This window comes from Echinops telfairi, unplaced genomic scaffold (assembly GCF_000313985.2).
Source record: "Echinops telfairi isolate 266 unplaced genomic scaffold, ASM31398v2 ScPeMD7_23;HRSCAF=83, whole genome shotgun sequence".
NCBI lineage: Eukaryota > Metazoa > Chordata > Mammalia > Afrosoricida > Tenrecidae > Echinops > Echinops telfairi.
This window is the reverse complement of record NW_022103920.1, coordinates 22490748-22497170: the sequence shown is the minus strand read 5'-3', so window position 1 is coordinate 22497170 and position 6423 is coordinate 22490748.

Sequence of the window (6423 nt, the reverse complement as noted above, 5' to 3'; positions counted from 1 at the left end):
GGGGGGTGGGAGACATTGGACAGTGTAAGATATGACAAAATAATAATAGTTTATGAATTATGAATGGTTCATGAGGGACGGGGGACGGGGAAGGGAGGGGAAAATGAGGAGCTGATATTAAGGGTTCAAGTAGAAGGCAAATGTTTTGAGAATGATGATGGCAACAAATGTACAAATATTCTTGACACAGTGTAGGTATGGATTTTGATAAGAATTATATGAGCTCCCAATAAAATGATTTTTTTAATGAAAAAAACAAACAAAAAATACCCCAAAAACTCTATTGGGAAGACAGAGGTAAAATATAATTATAATTATGAGACAAAGCTTACCTTTGGTGCTAGATTATCATTTCATTATGGTTTGTGCATTGCTGTGATGTGGGGTGCTATACCATCAGTCTATCAAATGCCAGAAGTCATCCATGGTGGATTCTAGCCTAAGGCAAATGAGAAGGGCAACAGACTATTTCTAAAACTCAACTAATTAAAACCCACATCAAAATAGTGCTTTCTATAGTGCTAGAAGATGCAAATGGATCAGGAACAGGGACTATTTGGTTTGAGGTTGGACTATTAGGCATGAGGTTGCCATGGATCAGATTGACTAGACAGTAATTAAAAATTAAAATAGCAACATAGATCTCCTTATTTTTGGTCTCAAGCTCTCTATTGGTCCTTTAAATGCAGCTCTCATTTTAAATTCTACCTCGCTTTTTCCAATTTATCTCTCTGGTGTTTTTGTTTGTTTGTTTTTAATCTATCACTTGGGTTCCTCCCTCTTTCTTTTGGCTTAAGGTCTGCCATTAGCAGTGATGGAGCCCTGGTAACACTGCTGGATACGTGTTGGACTGATAACCTTAAGACTGATGATTCAAATTCACCAGCCACTTCGTGGGAGCAAAATGGAGCTGTCAGCTCTCATAAAGTTGATCATCCTGAGAAATCATATTGACTTAATGGCAATTTTCCTTTGGTTTACATACAAAAGCGAATAAAAGGTCTTTTTCCTCTAGCTGCCTGAGATTTTAGATTGTTTAAGATCATATCTGGATAGAGGTACCAATGAAATCACATCAATACATATTTTACTGGTTCCTGTCATATGCTCAGCTTACAACCATTGAATTGATTCCAATTCATAGTGACCCCATAGGAGAGAATAGACTTGAAACCTACTTCTCAACCAGTTTCCTTCACATTACTGCGAGTCTCCAGGGGATGTCCTGGTCTCTGGTTAGCTACCACAATGTTGATATCTGTCCTTTTGTTTCCATTTTTTTCAGCCCAGTCCTATTTCTGCAGGTCATGACTCTGCTCCTGAGACATTACTTCATCCCCCAGCTTCCATTCCACCTTTGACTAAATATGCCAAGGCTGCATAGGGCACTGCAAACACATGGGAAAGAATGGTTCATGCCCCTCTCTGTGTCAATAGTAGATAGGTCCCAAACTATGCTGGTGGGAGATATCAAATGGAAATCTCTTGGGTGAAAATGACCTTTTCCTGCTTAGTTTCCTCATACTCTTGCCCCCTAAATTTCAAATATGTATTCAAGTAATGACCGGACTGGGAGATCAACCAGAGAATTTTCGTGGACCTCCAGGGACTAAACCTTTCTTTCTCAGGCAAGTTTGAGATGCCTGCCGATGGTTTTCTCTCAGGAGGGAACTCAGTTTTTAATGGGAAAGGGAGAATTTCAGTTTCTCAGATGTGCCAGATATGTATAAAAAGTAAACAAGAATACATTTGTATTTAATTGCTGGAGATATTAAACTGTTCTTAGGAAAAATATCTTGCTAAGTCTTACAGCAGATGGAATGGGAGATCCTGGAGGCTTGGAAATTGATTGTTATCAAGGCATTTTCTCCCTAAGAATTCATAATATTTATTTTATTGATTCTAGGTAAGGGTAAGAGGAAGGAAGTGAGAGATGACAGGGGGAAAATGTGAAATGAGGCCCTATGAGAGAGGAATAGGATATGAGAAGAGTTTTGGGTGTTTTAGAGGCTAGAAAAGACTTCCATACAACAGCTATGGCATAGCCATAATTTTTAGGTGATAACTGTGGTAATGGTACTTTTATCCATTTGGGGGAAGTTTTAGGTTACCCCCAAACTACAACATAAAGGATGATAGAAAGTATAAGTCAATGTCACCTGGATGGTAAGAGGAGTTGTTTTTGTTGGGTGCCATCAAGTCAATTTGGACTTACAGCAATCTGGTGCACAACACAATGAAACATTGCCTGGTCCTGAGCCATTCTCACAATTGTTCCTGTGCTTGATATCATCCCAGATAGCATCTAGATTGTCTATAGCAAAAACACCCCTAAGACCGGATCTGGGAATCCTTCAAGAAGGTTCATTCCACCCTGTGGTACAATAGGAAAACAAGAGTCTAGCTAATGAAAATAATATTCAGTTGAGTGAATTAAAAGTCAATATTTGGAGAGGTAGCAAGGACAAATTTAAATTGGATAAGTTGCTTGATCTTCTAAGAAGAATATATATCTTGATAAATGGAAAGGAATTCATGGTTAAATTTTGAATTGAGTTTTATTTTATTATTATTTTTTAATCCTTTTATTGGGGCTCATACAATTCTTCACAATACATAGATCAATTGTGTAAAGCACACCTATACATCTGTTGCCCTCATCATTCCCAAAATTCGCTTTCCTCTTAGGTTCCGGGAATCAGCTCATCATTCTTTTTTCCCCTCCCCCTCCCTTCCACCTCCCACCTCCCCCATGAACCCTCAATAATTTATAAATTATTATTAAATCTTATATTAAGGGAGACACCGGGCAGTGAATTGAATTTTAAAAGAATGAAGACAATATTAGGAAAACCAAGTAAGGAGCTAGATATTATCAGATAAAGACAAAACAACCTAGAGAAAGAAGGCAAACTCTTTTTCTGATTGAAATTAGGAAATTGAGTAGAGGGCTTAACATTTGGGGGGGTGGGAATTCAGAGTATGGACCCTAAATTCTCCTGGGGAAAGGCTTGTGTAAATGTGAGAACGAATTAGAAGTTCTGAGTAGGCAGTGGATACCTTGATTTTGGTTGGCTGTCTTCTCTAGAATGTTCTGGGGATAAGATTGGAGAGGCTTAAGGAGAGATAGGTAATCAAGACAAAGTCTGACCTTCCTGATAATTGAAAAGGGTTGGGGGAAGGACATTGGGGGGGGGGGTGCAGCGATAGAAGGATAGTGGAATGAGAGAGAACGAGGGTTGTATTTATTGTGCTGCATCATGACTATTACACAGAGAATTCTTAAGAGTCATGCTGCTCCAGCAGAACATCAATGCAAGCATCCCTGTGCTTTGAAGTCGTGTGGACAGCACCTCAGGCTGCCTCATTCTTCAGCAGCCTTTTCTTTAGAAAAGTCCTCAAGGTGGGGCTGCTCAGCATCAGGGAAGTGGAATGAATTGAGGTTATTGAGTAGATGACAGCCTCCCAGGCCCAGAACGAGAACTCCTCAAAGAGTTGATTTAAAACGGAGATGCTTAGGGTCAGAAAGTAAGAGCTGAAGAAAATAAGAAAGATGGCAAGAGTCCTGAGAGCCTTCGCATGAGCTTTCATACTGGAATTGCAGCGGCCAGTGCTGTGGTCTTTCATCTGCTTCAGGTGTTGCATCAGGGAGGTCAGAAGCAAAATGATGGTGGTCAGGAATAGGAGAAATGGAACAGACATCATTGTCATTTCATGAGGCCAAATGAAATGTTGCGCAAATGCATTAAATCTATCAAGTACACTGTAGTTTCTGAAGGAACTCTCCAAGTAGATATTAAAATGCACATAATATAAAACAGTTGAAGAAGGGATGGTTGTGACACAAGAAAGCAGCATAGAACCAAGCAACAGCCAAGGGACTGACCTTGGAATTCTCCACTTCAGCCAGAGGAAGAGGGGGTGTGTGAATGAAGAAATCTTGACACAGTAGAAAACAGCCAGCAAACTGGTGATCCAAAATGTGCTAGTATTAGCGCAATCCCAGATGATTTGTAAGTACCAAAATGTAAAACTATGATAACAATAGATGAAATAGTCACACAGAATTGAAAAGCACTGTCGAAAAAAGTGGGAGATGGCCAGAGCAGCAAGAATCAAGTCCAAGGGTGGCAGTCTCTTGACCTGTATCCACTCCCTGCCTAGGATGACAACCACTAAGCTGCTCTGTACAATGATGATCACGGACAGGATCACATAAACAATCATGAAAAAGAGAGAGAGTTGGATAAGCATGATCCTTGTGCCCAAAAGGATCTTCTTGGACAAAGATGGATTTCTGGCAGTGATTTCTGGAACAAGAGCAGCTGCCTGATCCCAGAAATGCCTCCCTTATGCAGGATAATACCTCTTTCTGGATGCAAATTTTTTCCAGGTCAATTTTCACTTTTCCATTTGCTGATGTACATGATTTGCTTACATTTTGCTTGCCGGTATGCTGTCATTCCAGAATGGAGGGAAATGTTTGTGTGTAGATTCTTGAAGGTAAGGAAATGTGATCATTCCTATAAAAATCATTATTTCACAATCATATTGCTTGATTCTGTTCTCTGATTTGCCCTTAACTTCTTTCTCCACCTTCCTTAAATCATAGTCTCAATCTATCAACCTAAAATTTGAGCCTCAGTAAAGATCAATCCAGTTATGTCCTAGGTTGTGTTTCAATTTTTCTGAGTACTGTACCAAGGCCACGTTCAGACACCGTGTCTCCCTATCTTCCACAGCAGCTAGGTGAAGGCATATTAAAAACGGTAGTGAAAAGCCTTCACAGGGAGACCACACCCACAAGAATGCTACAGCCCAAGACTTTCAACTACCATTTCAACTCCCACTACCAAATTCAGGTCCTGGCCTAACCGGCCTTTGGATTTTTCAACTGCTACACACCCCTTTGTGCATGGCCTGTGTTCTGGTTATGACTTCGTTAGCTAGGGGTTTTTGTTCAATCCAATTCTTCAGCATAATAAATCTTACCGACACCTTTCCCCCCAAATCAGACAATTTTTTCCTAATCACACAGTGACATTTTTGTCACTGCTCATTTTGCTGAAGGTGAGCCTGCTCTGACCCTGAAATCCTGTGCATAAGTAGATAACCTTTTTTTCCATCCTAGAGTTTACTCTTGGCAAGAAAACACATCTATTTGTCTGCCTATCTATCTTTCTGTCCGCCCGTCTATCTGTCTGTCTATCATCTATCTACTGATCTATGTAATAAAAACTATTTCTATTAGGGTTCCAGTTCATAAAAGTACTTTTTATTTGTTTACTCCAAACAAAATATGTTTAAACATGTCTGTGGTCAGTGGATGGCTACAGACAAGTTTTCTCAATAATACACTTATCTTAGTCTCAGAATGACTTTTAAAAAAAAACAATCAAAACAGTATTTTCCAAGAGGATCTGCTGGGCCACTTAAATTCAAGACAGAGAGGTCATCTCAATTAACTATGGCAATTGTTTGGGAGGATTCAAAGGGTAATCTTGATAACTATCAAAAAATAGCATCTGGAGCATGAAGGCTTGTCTTAAATCAAGCAGTCAGGTGAGGTGACATGGAAGAAGCACACCATCTTTGTGATCCAAGGATGATAAATAATAAAATCCAAGACCGGTGGAGAGAATGGTATTAGGATTTAAATTCTGAGCACCTAGTTTGCAGACTATGGATGGCAGTGAATGGCCAAAATCCATTTGCAGGGTCCTAACCTGGATTAAGCCTCCAGTGACTACCCTCTGATCCTTAACTAGGGATGTGAATAGCCTGGCTATCAGACAGAGGGCATTGAGAAGTGGACAAAGGCAAATGTAGGTAGGTTAAAATTTAATGCCTTATCATTTATTCTCCCCTTTGACATTTTAAGTTTGTTCTAGTTTCTAATATTTTCTGCTTTCTTTTCAATTGAGGTTGTTCTCTGTTTTATTTTGTTATTATATGTTTGTGTTTTTTTGTATGCTTTCTTCTAATGAAATCCAGGATAGGTAAGGCTATAGTAATTGAATTAATAGTTTATTATGATAATGCCATGGAGATGGGAGAGAAATGAGGAGCTAATAATGAGTCTAGGAATTTTGGTAATGACTGCACAACTTTTTGCAATGTGTCTAAAGTACTGAATTGTGTGATATTTGATTATATGCCAATAAAACTTAAAAATTAAAAAAGAGAAGTTTATAGACCTAAATTGAGGCTATATTGAAAAGCAAAGCTTCACATTTTTATATTTTTGTTTGACGATTTCTATAGTTTTGCATCATTCCTTTTTGATTTTCCCTTGGATGATGTATTAAAGAATAGAATCCAGGTAGATATAAAATGACCGTTTAGTTGGGCAAGGTGTTCTTGTATTAGGGGAGTGCGCATGAGGAGGCCCAATGTCCACCTGCCGCCCCACTACCAAACCAA